A 27,139-nucleotide genomic window follows, 5' to 3' on the forward strand; every position below is an offset into this window, starting at 1 on the left:
AACTTAGGGGGGTGTTAGTGTTAGGGTTAGACTTAGCTTTAGGGGTTAATACATTTATTAGAATAGCGGTGAGCTCCGGTCGTCAGATTAGGGGTTAATAATTGAAGTTAGGTGTCGGCGATGTTAGGGAGGGCAGATTAGGGGTTAATACTATTTATGATAGGGTTAGTGAGGCGGATTAGGGGTTAACTTTATTATAGTAGCGCTCAGGTCCGCTCGGCAGATTAGGGGTTAATAAGTGTAGGCAGGTGTCGGCGACGTTGTGGGGGGCAGGTTAGGGGTTAATAAATATAATATAGGGGTCGGCGGTGTTAGGGGCAGCAGATTAGGGGTACATAAGGATAACGTAGGTGGCGGCGCTTTGCGGTCGGAAGATTAGGGGTTAATTATTGTAGGTAGCTGGCGGCGACGTTGTGGGGGGCAGGTTAGGGGTTAATAAATATAATATAGAGGTCGGCGGTGTTAGGGGCAGCAGATTAGGGGTACATAAGGATAACGTAGGTGGCGGCGGTTTACGGAGCGGAAGATTAGGGGTTAATAATATAATGCAGGGGTCAGCGATAGCGGGGGCGGCAGATTAGGGGTTAATAAGTGTAAGGTTAGGGGTGTTTAGACTCGGGGTACATGTTAGAGTGTTAGGTGCAGACATAGGAAGTGTTTCCCCATAGGAAACAATGGGGCTGCGTTAGGAGCTGAACGCTGCTTTTTTGCAGGTGTTAGGTTTTTTTTCAGCTCAAACAGCCCCATTGTTTCCTATGGGAGAATCGTGCACGAGCACGTTTTTGAGGCTGGCCGCGTCCGTAAGCAACTCTGGTATCGAGAGTTGCATTTGCGGTAAAAATGCTCTACGCTCCTTTTTTGGAGCCTAACGCAGCATTTTTTTGAACTCTCGATACCAGAGTTAATTTTATGGTGCGGCCAGAAAAAAGCCCGCGGAGCGTTAACAGCCCTTCTACCGCCAAACTCCAAATCTAGGCCATTGTCTCAAAATAACTACTCTGGAAGGCACCCCCCTTGGTTCAGGGTTGATCCATTTTGAGTCAGCACCCATGACCCTGACTGTGGGAGTTCTTCATACCAAACAGCTGCAGTTTGAGGTCATTCATTCTCCAGCACAGCCTATCATCCTTGGTCTTCCTTGGCTTCGGATATACAATCCACAGTTCGACTTGCCTCCTGGGGTACCTCCTGTTTCCACTGCTGCCTTGCTAAAGTCAATTCTCTGCTCCACATTCACATAGCTAGTATACAGTCCTCCAAACCTTCCCTCAGTATATACAAACTTTGCAGATGTGTTTGAGAAAAAAGCAGCCGACATGCTACCACTCCACCGTCCTTATGACTGCAAAATTTACCTCTTTCCCGGAGCCCCACTTCCTAAAGGAAGGTCTTATCCACTCTCCAAAGTTGGAACCAAGTCCATGGAGGAGTACATCCAAGAGAACCTAGCTAAAAGTTTCATTCGCCCTTCCTCCTGTCCTGCTGGGGCAGGCTTCTTTTTCTTCAGTAAGAAGGATGGTGGGCTCAGACCCTGCATCGACTACAGGGCTTTAAACAACATAACTATCAAGAATCACTATCCCATTCCTTTGATTACCGAACTGTATGACTCACTCCAGGATGCTCGCTTCTTCACCAAGCTGGACTTACGTGGGACATACAATCTGATTCGTATCTTCCCATGCCACGAATGAAAGACTGCCTTCAACACAAGATCAGGGCATTATGAATACCTTGTAATGCCCTTTGGGCTGTGTAACACCACACTGTCATTGTCTATCTGGATGACATCCTTGTTTTCTCTTCCACTTTGGAGGAGCATCATAAACACGTGAGACAGGTACTTTAATGTCTCAGAGACTATTCTTTGGTAGCCAAGCTAGAAAAATGTGAATTTGATCAAGTTCAGATCCAATTCCTTGGTTATGTCATCTCAAAGGAGGGTTTTGCCATGGATCCTGCTAAACTCACCGCAGTTTTAAAATGGCCTCAACCTACCTTATTAAAGGAATTACAGAGATTCTTGGGGGTTCTCCAATTATTACTGCAAGTTTATAAAGAACTTTTCTCAAACAGTCACTCCACTCACTGAATTGACAAAACGGAACATGCCTTCTCTTGTCTGAAAAAGGTTTTTTGTTCTGCTCCTGTGCTCCGCCATCTTGATCCTGACCTACAGTTCACTTTAGAGATTGATGCCTCTGAGATAGGGGCTGGAGCAGTTCTAACCCAAAGGGATCCTATGACTTCCAAGTCGCACCCTGTAGCCTTTTTCTCTAAACGCGTTACTCCTGCAGAGAGGAATTATGATGTGGGTAATCGTGAACTCTTAGCCATTAAGGTGGCTTTGACTGATTGGCATCATTGGTTAGAGGGCACCGACAATCCCATTCAGATTCTCACCGACCACAAGAATCTGACTTACCTAGAGACTGCTCATCGACTCAATCTCTGACAGGCCAGGTGGGCCTTGTTCTTTTCCCGTTTTAACTTTGGTCTCTTATCTTCCTGGGACCAACAACAAGAAGGCGCACGCCCTTACCCGTCAGTTCCCTCACTCAAGTGATTCCTAAGTGATTCCTCTGAAGTTCCTATTGAACACATCATATCTCCCTCCTGTGTGGTTGCTCAACTAAATTACACTCTTCTTCAAAGACTGCAACATGCCCAGTCTAGTAAACCTCCTGGAGCCCCCGTGGCCTCAGATATCCTCTTTGTACCTCTGAACTTACGCACCCCTGTGCTATCCTGGGCTCATGATAGTAAACTCTCAGGACATCCTGGTTTGACTAGGACTTTTAAGCGTCTTTCCCAACATGTATGGTGGCCAACTATGAAGTCTGACGCTCAGGATTATGTGAAAGCCTGCACAACTTGTGCTGCCAACAAAACTCCTCGATCCTTGCTCCAACCTTTGTCCATTCCCAAACAACCATGGACACACATCACTATGGACTTCATTGTGGACCTCCTACCATACAGTTATCTGCGTTGTGGTGGATCGGGTCTCCAGACTGGCTCATTTTGTACTCTTAATGAAACTGCCATCGGCCCAGGAATTAACGTCTCTCTTTCTCTTGCATGTGGTACGACTTCATGGCATTCCTGTGAATATTTTTTCCCGACAGAGGTCCACAATTCATCTCTACCTTTTGGAGACCCTTTTGCAAGTTGTTTGGAACTACTGTTTCCTTGTCTTCTGGCTACCATCCTCAGACCAATGGACTAACAGAGAGTAAACCAGGATCTCGAGGCCTACCTTAGAGCCTTTGTCAATTCTCTCCATGCCAATTGGTCTGAATTGTTGCACTTAGCCGAGCTGGCAAGAGACACTCATTGGCACTCTTCTCTACGATGTTCTCCATTTCAAGATGCAGCAGGGTATCAACCTTGTGTCTTCCATCTTCCTGCTGCACACAGACACGTTACTGAACTCACCACTCATTGGCGACGTACTCGCTCTCAGCTATGTTCAGCTGTCTCTACATACAAGAAGTTTGCTGATCTCCATAGAGCCTCAGTACATGCCATTTCGGTAGGTGAACGTGTTTGGGTCTCTACACGACATATTTGTCTACGTCAATCCTGTCACAAACTAGGGCCTAGGTTTATCGATCCTTACAAAGTCCTGAAAAGACTGTCTCCTGTTGCCTACAAAGTGACTTTGCCCAAAACACTACGCATACACCCAGTCTTCCACATCTCTCTACTTAAGCCTTACATCAGGAATATATATACCCAACTCAGAGCTCCTCCGCTCCTGGTCCATGGCGACCCTGAATATGAGGTTGCTAAGACCCTGGACTCCAGATACATGCACAGACAACTGCAGTATCTTGTACATTGGAAGGGTTATTCTGTGGCGGCTCGTTCCTCGGTTCCTGCCCGTGACGTACATGCTCCATCTTTGGTCTCCAGATTCCATGTTACTCATCCTTTGAAGCTGATTCTGGTTACCGGAGGGAACCTTTGAGAGGGGGGCTATGTTACGGCGCACCACTCTAGCTGTTGCTAGGGACGCGTCGTCTCCTTCCTGCTCGTTGTCAGGGGATGTGTCGAATCTGGATGTGTGCAGCGCTGTCATCATCGTCGCACGCTCCTCTCTCTGATGCCGGTCCGGATCCCTGTGGCACGAATCCTGCGCCTATGTAAGTTGTTCAGAACGATCAATCATTGCCCAAGTATAGGTGTTACTTTGTGTGCTCCTGGGTGTGATAGATCATTATTGCTCTGATTGCCTTATTAACCTGTTAATATATAAATTGCTGGATTGATATACTGCTGTTGAACTCTGTCTGACCACTCTGTTAACCCCTAAATTGCTGGATTGATATACTGCTGCTGAACTCTGCTTGTCTGGTCACTCTTCTTGTTTATCCCCTATTGTTCTGTATTGCCTTTCTTTTGCCAAACCCTGCCTGCCTGACCATTCTAGTGGTTTACCCTTGGACTGCTTTACCATTGCCAAACCCTGCCTGCCTGACCATTCTTGTGGTTTACCCCTGAACTGCCTTTCTCTGATTCCCTGCCTGTTGCCGCCAAAGACTAATCCTGCCTGTGGTGAGTGCCGGTTACCTCATCTTGCAAACTTTGCTCTGGGATATTCCCTATCATTCCGGCTCAACGCCGGGATAAGAAGACTACTGGCTGAGTTTGGTCTGATAGTGGAATATCCCACAAGCATTACATTGACTTTATAGCTTGGGACCATCTTTTTACCTCAATAAAAAATTTCAGTTTGACTGGACACTTTTTTTAACTTTTATAAAAACCCAGTATCTAATACTATTATTAATGGCCTTTCTTCCTCAGGTATAACGTTACAAAAGGGGACCAGACAAGGTTGTACTTTTTCGTCCCGATTATTTAATCTGGCTTTTGAACCTCTAGCAATATTATGTAGATCAGAATTAGAGGGTGTCAAGCTTGGGAAAAAGAAATTTGTCTTTCTTTATATGCAGATGTTATCCTGTTTTATATGGGAAATACCAAAAAAACATGCCTTTTTACTTTTAGAATTGATCTATCTATACAGCTCTTTTTCAGGCTATAAAATTAATCTGAATAAATCGGAACTTCTCTGGATAAGGGGAAAAAAGAGGACAGTTATATAATCATTTTATTCAGATTGAAGGCTCAATTAGATATCTAGGTATTATACTTTCCAACAACCCTGAAAATTGGTATGCTTTAAATTTTGATCCAGTTTGGTGTGATTGTTTAGCTTCCCTTAAAAGATGGGCAAGACTACATTTGACTCTCTCAGCTAAAATAACTAATTAAAATGATTTTATTCCCAAAAAATTTATTTCTGCTCCAAAATATACCAATATTCTTAAAAAACAAAGATATCCAAACCTCTAACTCTCAATGCTCAACCTTTTTATGGGGAATAAGAAAGCCACATATACAGTGGGGAAAAAAAGTATTTAGTCAGCCACCAATTGTGCATGTTCTCCCACTTAAGAAGATGAGACAGGCGTGTAATTTTCATCATAGGTATAACTCAACTATGAGAGACAAAATGTGGAAACAAATCCAGACAATCACATTGTCTGATTTGGAAATAATTTATTTGCAAATTATGGTGTAAAATAAGTATTTGGTCACCTACAAACAAGCAAGATTTCTGGCTCTCACATACCTGTATCTTCTTCTTTAAGAGGCTCCTCTGTCCTCCACTCATTACCTGTATTAATGGCACCTGTTTGAACTTGTTATCAGTATAAAAGACACCTGTCCACAACCTCAAACAGTCGCACTCGAAAGAGCTGTCGAAGGACACCAGAAACAAAATTGTAGCCCTGCACCAGGCTGGGAAGACTGAATCTGCAATAGGCAAGCAGCTTGGTGTGAAGAAATCAACTGTGGGAGCAATAATTAGAAATTGGAAGACATACAAGACCACTGATAATGTCCCTCGATCTGGGGCTCCACGCAAGATCTCACCCCATGGGGTCAAAATGATCACAAGAAGGGTGAGAAAACATCCCAGAACCACACAGGGGGGCCTAGTGAATGACCTGCAGAGAGCTGGGATCAACGTAACAAAAGCTACCGTCAGGAACACACTACGCCGCCAGGGACTCAGATCCTGCAGTGCCAGACGTGTCCCCCTTTTTAAGCCAGTACATGTCCGGGCCCATCTGAAGTATGCTAGAGAGCATTTGGATGATCCAGAAGCGGATTAGGAGAATGTCATATGGTCAGATGAAACCAAAGTTGAACTGTTTGGTAGAAACACAACTTGTCGTGTTTGGAGGAGAGAGAATGCTGAGTTGCAAACAAAGAACACCATACCTACTGTGAAGCATGGGGGTGGCAACATCAGGCTTTGGGGCTGTTGCTCTGCAAAGGGAACAGGACGACTGATCCGTGTACATGAAAGAATGAATGGGGCCATGTATTGTGAGATTTTGAGTGCAAACCTCCTTCCATCAGCAAGGGCATTGAAAATGAAACGAGGCTGGGTCTTTCAGCATGACAATGATCTCAAACACACTGCCCGGTCAACGAAGGAGTGGCTTCGTAAGAAGCATTTCAAGGTCCTGGAGTGGCCTAGCCAGTCTCCAGATCTCAACCCCATAGAAAACCTTTGGAGGGAGTTGAAAGTTTGTGTTGCCCAGCGACAGCCCCAAAACATCACTGCTCTATAGGAGATCTGCATGTAGGAATGGGCCAACATACCACCAACAGTGTTTGCCAACCTTGTGAAGACTTACAGAAAATGTTTGACCTCTGTCATTGCCAACAAAGGTCAATATCAAAAGTATTGAGATGAACTTTTGATATTGACCAAATACTTATTTTCCACCATAATTTGCAAATAAATTCTTTCCAAATCAGACAATGTGATTGTCTGGATTTGTTTCCACATTTTGTCTCTCATAGTTGAGGTATACCTATGATGAAAATGACAGGCCTCTCTCATCTTCTTAAGTGGGAGAACTTGCACAATTGGTGGCTGACTAAATACTTTTTTTCCCCACTGTAGCCATTTATAAGTTAGCTCAATTAAAGAGGGATGGAGGTCTGGCGTTTCCTAACATCAAATTCTATAATCTTGCATGTATGGCTAAGGTGGCATTGGACTGGCTAACTGAAGCTAATTACATCTCCCACTATCATGAAGAAGAAGGGCTGTTAGCTTCATACTCCTTAAAAGCACTTTTACATACACCCAACTATTAAAAGCTTAACCCAATTTTTTTGCCTTTCGTGATTCAGATAGAGCATGCAATTTTTAACAATTTTAACAAATTTTAAAATTTAAAATTTTAACAAATTTACTCCTATTACCAATTTTTCTTGCTATTTTTATTTGAAAAAGAAGGCATCTAAGCTTTTTTTTTTTTTGTTCAGAACCAGGACAGCACTTGTTTATTGGTGGATGACTTTATTAACCAATTCGCAAGAACAACCCAGGTTGTTCACCAAAAATGGTCCGGGATCTATACTTACAATCTTGCATTTCAAATAAAGATAGCAATAGAAAGAAGAAAATTTGATAATAGGTGTAAATTAGAAAGTTGCTTAAAATTGCATGCCCTATCTGAATCACGAAATAAAATTTTTGGGTTCAGTGTCCCTTTAAGCCAAGCTTACCAAAATATATCATTTTCAATATACTTCAAGCATGGCATAACATAAATAGGGAGCTACAGCTAGATAATTCTTGCTCTCAATTTCTGCCAATTAGGGGCAACACAGATTTTCCTACTGGTCTTCACTCTCATGTGTTTCATTTATGGTCCCAAAAAGGAATGACTTGTATTATTCAACTGATAGATATTAAAGAGAAACTATCAAAACATTTGAAAATCTTGTATCTGAATATTCGTTAAAGGGTTAGAAATCTTTACTATCGGAACATAGTACAAAATACATAAAAACTTAGTCAATGTGTTAGATTATAAAGTACTGTTTCTTACCTTGCAACTAAGCTTTTATGCGTTAAAAAAAATACATTTTATTTACCCCTGTAAACGGCCGTAACGCCCGCCCACAAATGGAGGCTGGAGTTTCAGATAATCTATGACAGACCTTCATCCAATTACACTGCAGCAGTGATGTTGTAATTTAAATATTTAAATAAGTCACAGTGCTCAGTCTTGGCATGCCCACTGCACTGTGAAGCTGCAGTCTTCCATTTTTGTATATCGGCAACAATGCATGCACATTTATTAAAGATGTCATAATTGACCTGTGAACTGCTACCACAGTCGCCTTCAGTCTTCAGCAGTCTGTTGCGCCATGCCCAGTCCTAGGGCACGCGCCTCTTTGACGGCATCTGGCGCGGTGTTGATGAAGTGTGCAGCTGAAGCAGTAGAAGATAATTAACATATGCACATGCGTTGCTAGAAGTATCTGAAAATGCGCATGCGTGACACCATATTTGTTCTACCTAGGTAGAACTCGCCAATTCGGCTGCATAATGATAAAAAAAAAGGGTTTGGTAGCATTTGTATTTTCTTTTTTAAAATTGCATGTAAATGATAAAAAAGGGCTAATAGGTGTCATTTACTGATTGCAATAACAGAAAATTATGTGTTGAAAAATGCCAAAATATTTTTTGGGTTTACTAACTATTTAAGCAGAAAAAATTTCTATGCTTACCTACAAATAAGACATTACATCACATCGCAAAAATGAATTTAGAAAAATATATGGTCTTTGGGGGCTTTGGACTACAGTAGTAAAGCTTTCAAGGCAGGCCTCTATGCTCTCTCTCCTACCTATAAACTATTAGCTAGCAATGCATCTATTCCTATTCTGAGGGATCTCTATAACAAATGGACGGCTAACTTCAACAACCTTGGGTTTGAGGAATTAAAAATAGTTTTTCATTAATCTCCAATATACACGCTCAATAACTCAGAGAAGCACATATGAGACTACTTAATAGATCATACGTTACTCCATATATGTCTAAAGTGGTCGCCCAACCAATTAAATGCCTCTATCAGGTGTGGTGCGCATAAAGCAGATCTTATACATATGTTATGGGCATGTCCAAAACTTTTGGAACAAAGTAGCCTATTGGCTTAGCAAGTTTATACCTATAAAAATCAAATTCGGCCCTATTTAAATATTTTTCCTAGTTAAAGACCCTTCTCTTCATAATAAGGACTTAATAAATACAGTAATACTAACGGCAAGACAAAACATCTTCAGTACATGGAAAAGTAAGAATTCCCCAAATTTTTCTGACTTCATACAAAAAATATTTGACCAAATGATTATAGATCAACATGATCCCGAGATTTTTTTCAGAAGGTAAACTTATAGCTTTCCTATCCAAATGGGATAAAGTTATTATGTCATTGCCTATCGATTCACAGCTGCAGATAATTTCTCCGTTTCACAACTCTGCTTTTTTCCTACAATTAATTTAATCAGAAAGCTTCCCCTCATTCTGGAGTCAAATTTAATATATGAGGGATCCTTTTAATTTTTTTTTTCTTTTCTCCCAAAGAGAGGCGGCCTTCAAGGTCTAAGAAATTAGCATATGAATCTCCTAGGTTTAGCTTTCAACTAAGAATACCAAGAGAACAAAGCAAAAATAGTGATAAAGGTAAATTGGAAAGTTGTTTAAAATGGCATGCCATATTTGAATCATGAAAGGTATTTTTGGACTTGACTATTCCTTTAAAGCATCTTAGATAGATAATGAGGAAAAGTTTATATTTTAAGCCTTAAAATGTATTTATGTGTTCCGTCCTGATGACCTGTATTACAAAATATTGTAGTGGCATTGTTTTGGAAAAATATATTTCTTTCATGTAATTGGCAAGAGTCCATCAGCTAGTGACGTATGGGATATACAATCCTATCAGGAGGGGCAAAGTTTCCCAAACCTCAAAATGCCTATAAATACACCCCCCACCACACCCACAATTCAGTTTTACAAACTTTGCCTCCTATGGAGGTGGTGAAGTAAGTTTGTGCTAGATTTCCACGTTGATATGCGCTTCTCAGCTTTTTTGAAGCCTCCTCTCAGAGTGCAGTGAAAGACAGAGGGATGTGAAGGGAGTATTACCTATTGAATGCAATGGTCATCCTAACGGAGATCTATTTCATAGGTTCTCTGTTATCGGTCGTAGAGATTCATCTCCTACCTCCCTTTTCAGATCGACGATATACTCTTATATACCATTACCTCTGCTGATTCTCGTTTCAGTACTGGTTTGGCTATCTACTTTATGTAGATGAGTGTCTTTTGGTAAGTATGTTTCCTTTATTTAAGACACTCTCAGCTATGGTTTGGCACTTTATATTTAAAGTTCTAAATATATGTTTGTACTTATATTTGCCATGATTCAGGTTTGTCAGTTTATTTCCTTTTTACAGAATGACAGTTTCATATTTGGGAAATGCATATAAAAAAAAAATTCTTACCTGAAGTTTTCAAATTGACTCTCTTTTCTAAATTGCGGGCTGTTAGGCTCGCGGGAGCGCAACATGCTATAATTTATTGTGTCATTCTTGGCGCGAGATTTTTTTGGCGCAAGAATTATGTTTGTTGATGTAATTTCGTCATTTATGGGGTCTTAGTTGGCGCCGAGTTTTTTCACATGGTTGCGTCATTTATGACGCTCGTGTTTGTTGCAGACGTTTTGGCGCCAACAAATATTTTGTCAGTTGTGGGCATCATACTTGGCACCAAACTTTTTGACATTATTCAAGACTTCATTTCTTTTTGCTTCTGGTTTCCAAAGGCTTATTTTGTTTTGCATTTTTTTCCCATTCCTGAAACTGTCATATAAGGAAATTGATATTTTGCTTTATATGTTGTTTTTTCTCTTACATTTGCAAGATGTCTCAAAACTGTTCCTGTATCAGAAGACACTGTTGGATTCCTGCTTACTGATATCAGTCCTACCAAAGCTAAGTTAATTTATTTTAATGTTATGAATTTTTATCTTTAGCTATGGTTTGTAATAAGTTATCATGATAAACTTTTACATGCAGAGAAAATGTCCATCAGTATTAATGCATTGTCTATTGCTATTCTTTTTAACATCTAATGTACAAGATATACCTGGGAATTTAAAAGAATATTTTTATTATTCTATTCAGAAGGCTTTGTCTGCAATCCCGCCTTCTAATAAAATGTAAAGGTCTTTTTTAAACTTCTCATTTAGTTGATGAATTTTCAAATGACCGACAACATACTGAATTATCCTTCTCTAAAGAGGATTTATCTGATTCAGAATATCCTTCATCAGATATTGACACTAACAAATTTACTTTTTTACTTTTTAAATGGAGTACATTCGTTCTTTGTTGAAAAAGTGTTGATTATATTGGATATTGAGGAGACTAGTCCTCTTGATTTTAAGGCTAGCTAACATTTAAATTCTGTTTATTAACCTCCTGTGGTTACTTCAGAGGTTTTTTCCAGTTCCTAATACTAGGGAATGGAATAGGCCTGGTACTTCTTTTATTCCTTCTTTAAGGTTTTAAAAATTGTATCCTTTGCCAGCAGTCAGTTTGGAGTTTTGAGAAAAGATCCCCAAAGTTAATGGGGCTATCGCTACTCTTGCTAAACATACTACTATTCCTATGGAAAATAGTATTTATTTTTAAGATCCTTCAGATGGGAAACTTGTATCTTATCTAAGGAAAATTAATTTATTTTCAGGTCCTTTTCTTAGGCCTGCAATTTCTTTGGCTTTTGTTGCAGCTGTTTCATCTTTTTTGGTTGGAAACTTTAGCGCAACAAGTATCGGATTATGATTTGTTTAGCATTGTTATCTTGATAATTTCATTTGTGATGCCATTTTTTGATATTATCAAATTTGAAGTTAAATCTATGTCTTTAGCTATTTTAGCTAGAAGAACTTTGTGGCTTAAATCTTGGAATGCTGTTTTGATTTCTAGATCCAGATTTCTATTTTCTTTTCCTTCCAAGGTAATAAATTATTTGGTTCACAGTTGGATTCAATACTTTCAACTGTTACTGTGGGTAAGGGCTTTTTTTGCCTCAAGATTAAGTACTAAGGGTAAATCTTAAGCTTTCAACCGTTCTTGTTCTTAATAAGCAACAGAAACCTAATTCTTCCCCAAGTAATATGTTTCTATTTGGAAGTTTTCTTCAAAATGGAATGAATTCAAGCCATTTAAGAGATCAAAGCCAGCCCCCAAATTTGCATGAAGGTGCGGCCCTTATTCCAGCTTAGCTGGTAGGGGGCAGGTTAAGATTTTTCTAAAGTTGTTTGGTTCAATTTGTTCCAAACTCCTTAGACCGCCTGTGAGAAGTCTTTCTCTCTCACATATTCCAGCAATCCCAGTAAAGGCTCAGACTTTCCTGGAGTTATCTGGGGTATTCATACCAGTTCCGTTTCAGGAACGGGGTCTGGGGTTTTATTCAGAACTATTAATTGTCCCAAAGAAAGAAATTCTTTTGAATTGTCATGTAAGAGTACCATTTGGTGATTATAAGGTCTATTCTGCCTTTTGTTCAGCAAGGGCATTATTTGCCCACAATAGACTTACAGGATGCATATTTTCATATTTCTGTTTCATTCAGATTATTTTAATTTTCTGAGATTCTCTTTTTAGACAAGCTTTACCAATTTGTTGCTCTTCCTTTCTGGCCTAGCGACAGCTCTAGGAATCTTTTCAAAGGTTCTCGGTGTTTCCTTATTTGGACGATATCTTGGTACTTGCTCAGTCTTTTCGTTCTGCAGAATCTCATACGATTCAACTTCTGTTGTTTCTTCAAAGACATGGTTGGAGGATCATTTTACCAAAAAAGTTCCTTGATTCCTCAGACAAGGGTCACCTTTTTTTAGGTTTCCAGATAGATTGTGTCAATGTCTTTGTCTCTAACAGACAAGAGACAATTTATATTGGGTTCAGCTTGTCGGAACCTTCAGCCTCTATTCTTTCCTTCAGCAGCTATATTTATGGAAGTTTTAGGTCTCATGACTGTGGCATAGGACTCAATTCCCTTTGCTCGTTTTCATATGAGACCTCTCTAGTTTTTAATGCTGAATTAATGGTGCAGGGATTATTCTAGGATATCACATTTAATATCCTTGAATCCCAATATTCAACTATCTCTGACTTGGTGGTTAGATCACCATCGTATAGTTCTACAGGTCTCTTTGGTTCATCCAACCTGGACCGTAATCACAACAGATGCGAGTCTTTTAAGTTGGGAAGCTGACTGGGGATCTCTGACAGCACAAGGGGTTTGGAAATCTCAAGAGGCGAGATTACCAATCAATATTTTGGAACTCCGTGCGATTCTCAGAGCTCTTCAGTTTTGGCTTCTATTGAAGAGAGAGACGTTTATTGGTTTTCAGACAGACAATGTCACAACTGTGGCGTATGTCAATCATCAGGGTGGGACTAACAGTCCTCAGGCTATGAAAGAAGTATCTCGGATACTTGCTTGGGCAGAATCCAGTTCCTGTCTAATTTCTGCGGTCCATATCCCAGGTATAGACAATTGGGAAGCGGATTATCTCAGTCGTCTTGCTTTACATCCGGGAGAGTGGGCTCTTCGCCCAGATGTGTTTTTTCAAATTATTCAGATGTGGGAGGTTCCAGAAATAGATCTGATGGCATCTCATCTTAACAAGAAACTTCCAAGGTACCTTTCCAGGTCCAGGGATACTCAGGCGGAAGCAGTGGATGCATTGACACTTCCTTGGCGTTATCAACCTGCCTATATTTTTCCGCCTCTAGTTCTTCTTCCAAGAGTGATTTTCAAAATCATCATGGAGCAATTGTTTGTGCTGCTGGTGGCTCCAGCATGACCGCACAGGTTTTGGTATGTGGATCTTGTTCGGATGTCCAGTTGCCAACATTGGCCACTTCCATTAAGGCCAGACCTTATATCTCAAGGTTTGTTTTTCCATCAGGATCTCAAATCATTAATTTGATTATATGGAAATTGAACGCTTAGTCATAGAGGTTTCTCTGATTCAGTAATTGATACTATGTTGCAGGCTCATAAATCTGTGTCTAGAAAGATTTATTATCGAGTTTGGAAGACTTACATTTCATGGTGCTCTTCTCATAAATTCTCTTGGCATTCTATTAGAATTCCTAGAATTTTACAGTTTCTTCAGGATGGTTTAGATAAGGGTTTGTCTGCAAGTTCCTTGAAAGGACAAATCTCTGCTCTTTCTGTTCTGTTCCACAGAAAACTTGCTAATCTTCCTGATATTCATTGTTTTGTTTAGGCTTTTGTTCGTATCAAATCTGTCATTAAATCAATCTCTCCTCCTTGGAGTCTTAATTTGGTTTTGAAGGTTTTACAGGCTCCTCCGTTTGAGCCTATGCATTCTCTGGACATTAAATTACTTTCTTGGAAAGTATTGTTCCTTTTGGCCATCTCTTCTGCTAGAAGAGTTTCTGAATTATCTGCTCTTTCTTTTGAGTCTCCTTTCCTGATTTTTCATCAGGATAAGGCAGTTTTGCAGGCTTCGTTTAAATTTTTACCTAAAGTTGTGAACTCCAACAACGTTAGTATAGAAATTGTTATCCCTTCTTTGTGTCCTAATTCTAAGAATTCTCTGGAGAGATCTTTGCATTCTTTGGATGTGGTAAAAGCTTTGAAATATTATGTTGAAGCTACTAAAGATTTCAGGAAGACTTCTAGTCTATTTGTTATCTTTTCTGGTTCTAGGAAAGGTCAGAAGGCTTCTGCCATTTCTTTGGCATCTTGGTTAAAGCTTTTGATTCATCATGCTTATTTGGAGTCGGGTAATTCCCCGCCTCAGAGGATTACGGCTCATTCTACTAGGTCAGTTTCCACTTCCTGGGCTTTTAAAAATGAAGCTTCTGTTGATCAGATTTGCAAAGCAGCAACTTGGTCTTCTTTGCATGCTTTTACAAAATTCTATCATTTTGTCGTTTTCAGTTTGATTCTTCTGCTTGTAATTTCAGTTTTTTTCATTATAAGATTAAAACTTTTGATTTGGGTTGTGGATTAATTTTTCAGCGGAATTGGCTGTCTTTATTTTTATCCCTCCCTCTCTAGTGACTCTTGCGTGGAGTTCCACATCTTGGGTATTCGCTATCCCATACGTCACTAGCTCATGGACTCTTGCCAATTACATGAAAGAAAACATAATTTATGTAAGAACTTACCTGATAAATTCATTTCTTTCATATTGGCAAGAGTCAATGAGACCCACCCTTTTTATGGTGGTTATGATTTTTTTGTATAAAGCACAATTATTCCAATTCCTTGTTGATGCTTTTTGCTCCTTTCTTATCACCCCACTTCTTGGTTATTCGTTTAACTGAATTGTGGGTGTGGTAGGGGGTGTATTTATAGGCATTTTGAGGTTTGGGAAACTTTGCCCCTCCTGGTAGGATTGTATATCCCATACGTCACTAGCTAATGGACTCTTGCCAATATGAAAGAAATTAATTTATCTGGTAAATTCTTACATAAATTATGTTTCCTGTATGACGCTACCTGAAATGACCTAATACCATGTACCTGACTTCATTATTATTTGAAAACAAATAAGGGGTTGACTACAACCTCTTATAATTTAAAAAAATAAATTTAATGTAAGAGTGGTCCCATGTTTATCATTTGCCTGATTCAAATTTTGAGTTTCTCTAATGTATGTAGGGACCGAGAGTGGCCCCTTTTTGAGAGAGTGAAGGCCTTAATCTTTACTTAATACTAAAGCAATATCAATATTATTCAGTATGATTTATTTTCCTTTTATTGTTCTTTTGCTGTATAAGCTTGAAGCCTAACAGAACTTGCTTTGGTATTTATATTTATGACTAAGTAAATGTATATTGCTTTGGAATATCTCTGTTATGTATTATTTGGTAAACCTCAAATAAAAAAAATAATTATGATTTAAAAAGGCTTTAAACCCTTTGAAACAGGATTTCAGTACATTTTACTAAGAATTAAGACTGGAACTTGGAACAAGGTAGAATCCATGAGTGGTTAAAACAAAATAATGCAGCCTGCTAAATATTTTATTAGTTTTTTTTTTTTAAGTTGTTTTAGTTATTTCAGTAAAAGAGTCCTTAGGTATCAGGTTTCCTTGAAAATTAGTTATCACAATGCAGAAAAGCAGCTTTTGGTTACATTGTCCAAGATGAACAAGGCTTCTGTGAGAGGCCTATGAGTAGATCCAGATGGTGTAGCATACTGTCCGATTGATTTACTTCTCTTCATTAATGACCAATATATTGTGGTCTTACTATGGATTGTTATATTAAAGTGAGACTTTTGACTGAGTTCTACAAAAAGAGAGAAGTGGTCAACTGGGAACGAACAATATCATAATAGCTTGTTCTATGGCTAATTGCCACCCTAGGAGCAGCCTCTTTTTGCTCAACATGCGTCTTTCACAGAGAACTTTCCTGTAGTATATCTTTCTGGTCCTGATTAAACAGTACAGCCCAGTCCCGAAATACTAGGTAATTCCACTCTGAACAAGAGACATAGCAAAACCCCAGACATGCGTTTAGGCCTAGTGTGGGCCTCGTCAGAGAAGTGCAGCCATATCCCTCTAGGCACACTGAGAAACGTGTTCACATCTGGTCTCCCGCATCACCCTTAGGAAGACTTCCCTCAGGGTCATAATTTGCATATACAAAAATAGAGAAGCACTCAACCTGGGAATGAACTATAACATAATATATATATATATATATATATACACACACTCACAGTTTCTACCCTGGAAGTGGGATGGCATATAGTCCAAGAGAAAGCTATCTATTGTTTTGTGTACTGTGTTTCTGTGTTTTTATTTGGGTACCCTGGGCTGGAGTCTTGAGAAGAGCAAGTTGTGCCGAGTCTCCATTCCTCTAACAGGTAGACTGTGAGAACCCACTCAAGATTTTTCAATGGTTTGAGCCAATGTAATTAAGATAAACTGCTACTTCTTTGCCACCATTATAAACACTGAAGCAAACCTAAGTTAGAGACAATGAGATAGCAGAACGTGCATATACAGCCTTTGTTACTTTGTGAGATCTTCCTGTCCGCATGGGTAGTTTGGCTGTTATATGTGCACTCCAGCTGCTTGACTTACCTTCTCCTAGCCCTCCCTCTCATTTATTAAACTGCATGTTATTCCTTCTCCTAGATCCACCCTCTCATTGAATTAGCTGTTGGTTATAGCCTCTAATACCTCTAGCCTCTCATTGAATCAACTGCTTATTATACCTTTTCCTAACCTCTCCTTCTCATTGATTTATATGCATGTTATACATTCCCCTAGCCCCTCTCATTAATTGCCTGGCAGAAGAGAGGGGGCAGCAGCGAGCAAGTGATGAGTCTGAATATATTTTGCAAATAAAACTGTGTGCATGCTACATAGCATGGTGTGTACCTATGCATTCTCATATCCAACATGTAATTCTAATCTGCAAGATATTACATTTAAAGTAGGATTAAAGCACATGAACTAAAAGTAGAAAAAAAAAAGTCCTTGATAGAACCATATATCTTGAGTTTTTAATTCTTTTATTTTTTAAAGAAAACCAAAATATGACTGATTCTCTTTATATACTAAAAGTGTTCTATTTTGTTGTTACAAAAACCCTTTGTATCTAATGGTAAACGGTACCACACAAGAATAATGCTATTTATTCTACCTAGATTTATAATATGACATAACATATTACAACAAATGTATATACAGTTTAATTAACAATTTAAATCAAAGTACTTAAAAGCTCTGCGTAAATGATTATGCTATAAAATAACATATTAACATAAGATACTTATGTTTTTACAAAGAGATTTTTTCACCTCATGAAATGGAATAATTTTTCTTAAATTATAAATTGCTGAAATGTGTGCTTTGCCATATTTTTTGTTAGATGTCCTCAATTTCATTGTGGTCCATCATTTGTTGAAAGCTTCCGTATTTGGAGTCTGCGCTGCTTCGTAGATCATTCACAAGTTTTTCCTTTGTACCAGGATTCATCATGTGTATTCCCCTCCCAGTAATGTATGATTTCAAGAACTTGAAAAACTAAACCAGAAAACATAAAATAAGCAATTAACTAACACTGTAAATAATCATGGAACAGAACTACATTTCTGATATTCCTTGGACTTGATTTTTTTAGTTTGGCATGTATTCTTGATTGTAATTCTTGGGACGGCAAGCTATCAGGATATAAAGGGAAATATTTTTGTCCAGCACTCTGCATTTATAGTGCAGTTTATTTTTTGCAAATTGACCATTAATAAATTAGAACTAAGGTTTTATTAAAATAAATACATTTAAAAAATATTAAACTCAAAAGTTAAAGCCCCATGAAATGTTTGAGGATGCATGGATTACCTCAACCCAGTGGTGGTCCCACGTGGTTGTTCCACTGGTAGGTATAGGGTGTGTATAGGTGGAGTGGCAGGTGTTCTTAAGACAGAGCCTGGGGTGGGGTAAGGCAATGGTGGGATGCTGCCTGGCTAAAAGAACAAGGACAGGGAGTAGCCATTTTTACCTTTTTACCCTCACTTTTAGTCCAATGGTGGTGCCAAATAGAATTACCATTGCCAAACCCTTTAGGAAAGAAAGGAGGCGCCTCATATGGTAAGTAGTTCCAGCATACAACATATTGTCATAAAACAGACAAGGGAAAACTCATGTTTAGGAACATGTTTAGGAAGGCACTACAGGTACTGCTCATGAAGCGTGCTGGAGAACACCGGTCTCCTCACCTAGTTGGCCCAGGGAAAGGTTACCAAGAACTTCTGTACTCCTAGGCGGTCTGTCCCATGCCATAGTCAGCTCATCAGGAGGGAGGGGGAGGGTTAGACATGATGTCATTGTTATAAATGGCAGCTCACCATACAGGTTGAGATTCACCACGGATTAGGCAGGGGGATCAATACAATGACACAGCTTACACCGGATACAAAGTTGGTAGCAATACTTTCATATAATGGCTCTGATGACGTCAACAAGCACAGCATAAACAGCTTGCTGCAAACAGTGAACCAGCACACTCTTGAGTGAGAGATGGGTCTCAGATTGGGAGCAGCAAAAGTTTAGAGCTAGAGCTGTGGATAAGTCGTTTAACCAGGACATCGTTATGCACATAGAGAAGGGAGCAAGCCACTGGGACATCAATATTAGCAATCCGGATATGAGCACCACTAGACCTAGTGAGTGGTGAATACTGCGGTCACCTGGTATCATTTGCAAACTGGATCGGATAATACACTCATGCACTACCACAAGTTTAAGGTACTGGATATTAAGGGTTAAATGACTGGATTTACTCTGAATTAAGGCAACATGGTCACAGGACTAGTAACCAATTTCTAGTTAAAATGGACAATCTGATACTAGATATGTTTTAATAGAAGGATTTACATTGTATTATGTTTCCACTATTTTTAAATGGGCACATATGTTAAGTAGTACACAGCTTAATCACATGGAAATTTGGATGTATTAAGGTTTTTCTGAGAACAATAAATTATACACAATCGGCTAGATTTAGAGTTTGGCGGCCAAAGGGGTGCGTTAGCTACGCATGCTTTTTTCCCCCCGCACCTTTTAAATACCGCTGGTATTTAGAGTTCACAAAAGGGCTGCGTTAGGCTCCAAAAAAGGGAGCGTAGAGCATATTTACCGCCACTGCAACTCTAAATGCCAGCTTTGCTTACGGACGCGGCCAGCTTCAAAAACATGCTCATGCACGATTCCCCCATAGAAAACAATGGGGCTGTTTGAGCTGAAAAAAAACCTAACACCTGCAAAAAAGCAGCGTTAAGCTCCTAACGCAGCCCCATTGTTTCCTATGGGGAAACACTTCCTAAGTCTGCACCTAACACCCTAACATGTACCCCGAGTCTAAACACCCCTAGCATTACACTTATTAACCCCTAATCTGCCGACCCCGCTATCGCTGACCCCTGCATATTATTATTAACCCCTAATCTGCCGCTCCGTACACCGCCGCAACCTTCGTTATCCCTATGTACCCCTAATCTGCTGCCCCTAACACCGCTGACCCCTATATTATATTTATTAACCCCTAATCTGCCGCCCCCGCTATAGCTGACCCCTGCATTTTATTATTAACCCCTAATCTGCTGCTCCGAACACCGCCGCAACCTACGTCATCCCTATGTACCCCTAATCTGCTGCCCCTAACACCGCCGACCCTTATGTTATATTTATTAACCCCTAATCTGCCACCCCCGCTATCGCTGACCCCTGCATATTATTATTAACCCCTAATCTGCCGCTCCGTACACCGCCGCAACCTACGTTATCCCTATGTACCCCTAATCTGCTGCCCCTAACACCGCCGACCCCTATATTATATTTATTAACCCCTAATCTGCCGCCCCCAACGTCGCCTCCACCTACCTACAATAATTAACCCCTAATCTGCCGACCGGATCTCACCGCTACTCTAATAAATGTATTAACCCCTAAAGCCAAGTCTAACCCTAACACCCCCCTAAATTAAATATAATTTAAATCTAACGAAATAAATTAACTCTTATTAAATAAATTATTCCTATTTAAAGCTAAATACTTACCTGTAAAATAAACCCTACTATAGCTACAATATAAATTATAATTATATTGTAGCTATTTTAGGATTAATATTTATTTTACAGGCAACTTTATAATTATTTTAACCAGGTACAATAGCTATTAAATAGTTAAGAACTATTTAATAGCTACCTAGTTAAAATAATTACAAAATTACCTGTAAAATAAATCCTAACCTAAGTTACAATTAAACCTAACACTACACTATCAATAAATAAATTAAATAAAATACCTACAATTATCTACAATTAAACCTAACACTACACTATCAATAAATTAATTAAATACCTACAAATAAATACAATGAAATAAACTAACTAAAGTACAAAAAATAAAAAAATATTTACAAACATTAGAAAAATATTACAACAATGTTAAACTAATTACACCTACTCTAAGCCCCCTAATAAAATAACAAAGACCCCCAAAATAAAAAAAATGCCCTACCCTATTCTAAAATTAAAATAGAAAAGCTCTTTTACCTTACCAGCCCTGAAAAGGGCCCTTTGCGGGGCATGCCCCAAAGAATTCAGCTCTTTTGCCTGTAAAAAAAATCATACAATACCCCCCCAACATTACAACCCACCACCCACATACCCCTAATCTAACCCAAACCCCCCTTAAATAAACCTAACACTAAGCCCCTGAAGATCTTCCTACCTTATCTTCACCACGCCGGGTTCACCAATCAATCCAGAAGAGCCTCCGATGTCTTGATCCAAGCCCAAGCGGGGGCTGAAGATGTCCATGATCCGGCTGAAGTCTTCATCCAAGCGGGAGCTAAAGAGGTCCATGATCCGGCTGAAGTCTTCTATCAAGCGGCATCTTCAATCTTCTTTCTTCCGGATCCATGTTCATCCCGCCGATGCGGAACATCCATCTTCACCGACGACTTCCCGCCGAATGACGGTTCCTTTAAGGGACGTCATCCAAGATGGCGTCCCTCGAATTCCGATTGGCTGATAGGATTCTATCAGCCAATCGGAATTAAGGTAGGAAAATTCTGATTGGCTGATGGAATCAGCCAATCAGAATCAAGTTCAATCCGATTGGCTGATCGGATCAGCCAATCAGATTGAGCTTGCATTCTATTGGCTGTTCCGATCAGCCAATAGAATGCGAGCTCAATCTGATTGGCTGATCGGATCAGCCAATCGGAAGAAAGAAGATTGAAGATGCCGCTTGATAGAAGACTTCAGCCCGATCATGGACCTCTTCAGCTCCCTCTTGGATGAAGACTTCAGCCCGATCATGGACCTCTTCAGCTCCCGCTTGGATGAAGACTTCAGTCGGATCATGGACATCTTCAGCCCCCCGCTTGGGCTTGGATCAAGACATCGGAGGAGCTCTTCTGGATCGATCGGTGAACCCGGTGTGGTGAAGACAAGGTAGGGAGATCTTCAGGGGCTTAGTGTTAGGTTTATTTAAGGGGGGTTTGGGATAGATTAGGGGTATGTGGGTGGTGGGTTGTAATGTTGGGGGGGGGGTATTGTATGTTTTTTTTTTACAGGCAAAAGAGCTGAATTCTTTGGGGCATGCCCCGCAAAGGGCCCTTTTCAGGGCTGGTAAGGTAAAAGAGCTTTTCTATTTTAATTTTAGAATAGGGTAGGGCATTTTTTTATTTTGGGGGTCTTTGTTATTTTATTAGGGGGCTTAGAGTAGGTGTAATTAGTTTAAAATTGTTGTAATATTTTTCTAATGTTTGTAAATATTTTTTTATTTTTTGTAACTTAGTTCTTTTTTATTTTTGTACTTTAGTTTATTTAATTGTATTTATTTGTAGGTATTGTATTTAATTAATTAATTTATTGATAGTGTAGTGTTAGGTTTAATTGTAGATAATTGTAGGTAGTTTATTTAATTTATTTATTGATAGTGTAGTGTTAATTTTAATTGTAACTTAGGTTAGGATTTATTTTACAGGTAATTTTGTAATTATTTTAACTAGGTAGCTATTAAATAGTTATTAACTATTTAATAGCTATTGTACCTGGTTAAAATAAATACAAAGTTGCCTGTAAAATAAATATTAATCCTAAAATAGCTACAATATAATTATAATTTATATTGTAGCTATATTAGGATTTATTTTACAGGTAAGTATTTAGCTTTAAATAGGAATAATTTATTTAATAAGAGTTAATTTATTTCGTTAGATAAAAATTATATTTAATTTAGGGGTGTGTTAGGGTTAGGGTTAGAATTAGCTTTAGGGGTTAAAATTTTTATTAGAGTAGTGGTGAGCTCCGGTCGGCAGATTAGGGGTTAATGCTTGAAGTTAGGTGTCGGCGATGTTAGGGAGGGCAGATTAGGGGTTAATACTATTTATTATAGGGTTATTGAGGCAGGAGTGAGGCGGATTAGGGGTTAATACATTTATTATAGTAGCGGTGCGGTCCGGTCGGCAGATTAGGGGTTAATAAGTGTAGGTAGGTGGCGGGGACGTTGGGGGCGGCAGATTAGGGGTTAATAAATATAATATAGGGGTCGGCGGTATTAGGGGCAGCAGATTAGGGGTACATAGGGATAACGTAGGTGGCGGCGGTGTACGGAGCGGCAGATTAGGGGTTAAAAAAATTTACTAGAGTGGCGGCGATGTGGGGGGCCTCGGTTTAGGGGTACATAGGTAGTTTATGGGTGTTAGTGTACTTTAGAGCACAGTAGTTAAGAGCTTTATAAACCGGCGTTAGCCCAGAAAGCTCTTAACTACTGACTTTTTTCCGCGGCTGGAGTTTTGTCGTTAGATTTCTAACGCTCACTTCAGCCAAGACTCTAAATACCGGCGTTAGGAAGATCCCATTGAAAAGATAGGATACGCAAATGGCGTAGGGGGATCTGCGGTATGGAAAAGTCGCGGCTGCAAAGTGAGCGTTAGACCCTTTCCTGACTGACTCCAAATACCAGCGGGCAGTAAAAACCAGCGTTAGGAGCCTCTAACGCTGGTTTTGACGGCTACCGCCAAACTCTAAATCTAGGCCAATGAAAGTAAAAAGAGTGCTGTATTCTCTTAAGTAGGGGTAATGTACCCTCTTCTAATCTATCTTTTATATAAGTGTTATATTTCTCTTTTAGGGTTTGCACCACTTCCTCTAAGATTAATTGAAGATACTTTCAAGAACACTAAGATTAACATTACTATCTGTTCTCTCCCCCCCTCCTTTTAATCTAACTCCCATAAAATATTGTAGCAAACCCAATTAGCAGTCTGCCACTATGATAAGAAGGTTCCGTCACGTCCAACCCTCCACCTCCTTCCTGACTAGCTGACTACGGCTGGGACAGACCACCTAGTAATACAGGTGTCCTTGGTAACCTTTCCCTGGGCTGTCTAGCTGGGGGGACTGGTGTTATCCAGTACGCTTCACAAGCACTAACTGTAGTGCCCTCTTTAACGTGAGTTGCCCCTTGTCTGTTTATGCCGATATGTTGTATGCTGGAACTACTTACCCTATAAGGCACCAACTTTCTTTCCCGTTTCAGTTACCGATGTTCCCTACCTGTTTAGGAGAGCTGCCATATGATTAGGAAGACATCTATTTGTTCTCTCAAGGATTTTCAACTTTTTATACTGTTTGGTATTATATGTGAATATTATTTCTTTGCATCTATATTTAGCTTTTGAGTGCCCCCTTGTGATATATATATATATATAAACAAACCCAGTGGTCTGCTATTTTCAACATGTATCTGTCATATAAATTTTCATTTTTATAAAGTTTTCTGCTTTCTTAAAATATAAAAATGCTTAACATGTTGAAACAAGTCACATCATGTTGATTTTTTTTATATATATATATATATATATATATATATATATATATATATTTATTATTATTATTATTATTATTATTATTATTATTATTATCATCAGGTACTGGCAACAAAAACTATGTGCCAGCAAAACATATATAATTTTTTTTTTTTTTTTAATTATGTAAAAATAAACAATTCCCTTTAATAATTCAAATAAACTTTAAATTATTGTACAGCTACTCCGCTCTGACTGAATAATAAGCAAGTCGTTAAAGGTAAAGCAAACTCTGAGCATTTTTGTACACTTTATAAGAAGTTAAGTCGTAAACAGAAATATTTGGTTTATTAAAGGAATAGTATCTATTTTTATACAGCGTAAGCTACAATTTATTAAAACGTTTATTAAATTATGATTTTCTCATATTATAGTACTACTACTTTTTCTAATACTGCCCCACACAAAAGCTTTCAAATAACAAATGAAGTCATTGTAGAGGCTGTTGCCGTTTACTCCCAGTAACACTGCACTTCTCAGGTCAATATTCCCAAATGATAGGGTGATAAATAACAGAAAACAAAGTGTCCATAATGTTACATGCAGAATGAATTCCCTAATCTGGTCAGTATAAAATATGCCTTGCCTGAAAGAGATGATGGTTAAAAGTGTGTCTATAGTAGAGGTGGGTTCTACACTTTAATGTCTTTTTAGCAACATTAGCCTGTACCCTATCAATGGCTGCACAGTGGAGATGGCAGAGGGTATCATATTTACTTATTCCTACTTTTCTTATTTATCATTCTCCTTGTCCTGCTGTAGCATAGGATATGTAAAAAAACTACCTTGTAAAGGTATGGCTGTTAGTGCCTTCAAGAAGTAGGGGTGCTACAGTAATAAATGTGCCACCTCCATAGTAACTGCAAAACAATTGTGTGTGTTAGATAGTGAGAATATGAGAGAGTGAGAAATAGGGTGTGTGTGTGAGAGAAGCTGTGTGACAGAGTGTTTAAAAGTGTGTTGATGTGTGTCTTATTTGTAAGAGTGTGTGAGTGTGTAAAAGAGAGCTTGTGGGAGTGTTTGTGTGTGTGAGTGTTTGTGTGAGTGTGTTTAAGATAGCTTGTGGGAGTGTTTGTGTGTGTGAGAGTGTTTGTGTGTATCTGTGATTGTGTGTTTGTGTATATCCCTGGCTATATACAGTATGTATGTGTGCAATTATTTCTCCCTCAGCTTGCAGCCATGTGAACAAGAATATTCTTTTTTTAGGTATGATAAGTTTCAAATATTTATTAGTATTTCATTGTATACAAAGAGTATTTTATTCTTAATCCAAATGTATATTGGAAGTGTATGATGGCGTAATACAAGTTTACGTATGACATTGTGAAAATTTGGAGTTGTAAATCTAAACCCTTTAGATTGTGCCAACATTATGTTATCTGTAAGCTGTTTTTCACTGCAGTGCTTACTTACTCTTTAATATTCTGCATATATAATTGTAATGCCCATCCTTAAGAATGACATTAAACACTTTGAGATGGTAATAAAAAATGATAAATCATATTTATAAAAAAAAAAAACTCTACAGTATACTTTATTATTTATTTGGTCCCATTTTCCTGTAATTCCATTTAGAAATTGTGACCATTTCAGTTCATGTTATAAATGGAAGTGCAGAACACTGTTATATTCCACACAGCTATTGGCTGCACATTCTAGTGACCTATTTATAACTGTCCCTAATTGGCCACAGCAGAGAAGGTAACCTTAGTTACAACATGGCAGCTCCCATTGTTTTGTAGACACTAAAATGATATACTTATTTGTTTCACTATTTAAACAACTAATGAAACATATAACTTTAAAAAATGCATCTACATGTTGTTCTCAGACTAATCTTTTTGTTGAATGTATTATTCTATCTAGCATTTTAGTGTTTAATGTCCCTTTAACTCTTATTTGTTCAAGATAATCTTTAGCATAATATAACATAATAACAAGGGGTAACCACAATCTGTAAAAAAAAAATGATGCAATGATTTGTCTACAAAATTCACCATTGAAGTCTATAAGGATATTTGTAGAAAATTAATTTGATAAACTTTTGGATTATGGTTGACCACATAATAAGTTTAGTTCCTGTTTGAAAAACATAATTTAATAGTAATAAGCTATAGAAATATATTTTTTGAAAAAGCCATCTTTTCAGTTAAAAAAAAAAAAGTACAGTATTCTTTTATCAGGGTGAAGACTGATTTTTAGATAAAAGATTTTAGTTTGTTTTACATAATTGTATTCTATTTTGCATTAAAAAGCAAATGTTAGACATTGCAAAAAAGTTAACATGAAAATGCATGATCTAAAGTCCATTTCCCATATATACTGCTTATGGATTAAAACTATTTATGGTTCAAAGGGATGTGAAACCCAAAAAATGTATTTTGTGATTCAGACAGAGCATACAATTTGTTTTCCAATTGACTTCTATCATGAATTTTGCTTTGTTCCCATGATAATCTGTGTTTAAGAGAAACCTAAGTATAGGCATCGGAAGCACTACATGACAGGAAATAGTACTGCCCTCTAGTGCTCTTGTAAATGGATAACATTCTTCCAAAACTGCTACCATATATTGCTCCAGAAATGGGCAGGCTCCTAAACATACATCCATGCTTTTAAAGAAAAGATACAAAGAGAATGAAGAAAAATTGATAATAGATGTAAATTAAAAAGTTGTTTACATTTTGGGTTTCATAACCCTCTAATAGCAGCTTGTCAGTAATTGTACTGTAATATTCTATCAATTTTAGTTGAAGAAAAACTCTGCACTACTTGCAAACATATGTTTGTGCTAGATTTT

At 38.5% G+C, this 27,139-nt stretch overlaps 1 protein-coding gene and 1 long non-coding RNA gene across 2 annotated transcripts in view; one reads left to right on the forward strand and one right to left on the reverse strand.

Moving 5' to 3' along the window:
* BTD (biotinidase) overlaps positions 1-27,139 on the forward strand; it is a 253,420-nt gene that overhangs the window by 48,736 nt on the left and 177,545 nt on the right. The gene's annotated exons all lie outside the window — the stretch shown is intronic.
* The window catches only part of LOC128660385 (uncharacterized), a 102,745-nt gene continuing 93,455 nt past the window's right edge, over positions 17,850-27,139 (reverse strand). Inside the window, exon 3 of the long non-coding RNA XR_008402525.1 lies at positions 17,850-17,984. This is a non-coding gene — a long non-coding RNA (uncharacterized LOC128660385). The remainder of the gene's footprint in view (positions 17,985-27,139) is intronic.

Source organism: Bombina bombina, chromosome 5 (genome assembly GCF_027579735.1).
Source record: "Bombina bombina isolate aBomBom1 chromosome 5, aBomBom1.pri, whole genome shotgun sequence".
Classification (NCBI taxonomy): Eukaryota; Metazoa; Chordata; class Amphibia; order Anura; family Bombinatoridae; genus Bombina; species Bombina bombina.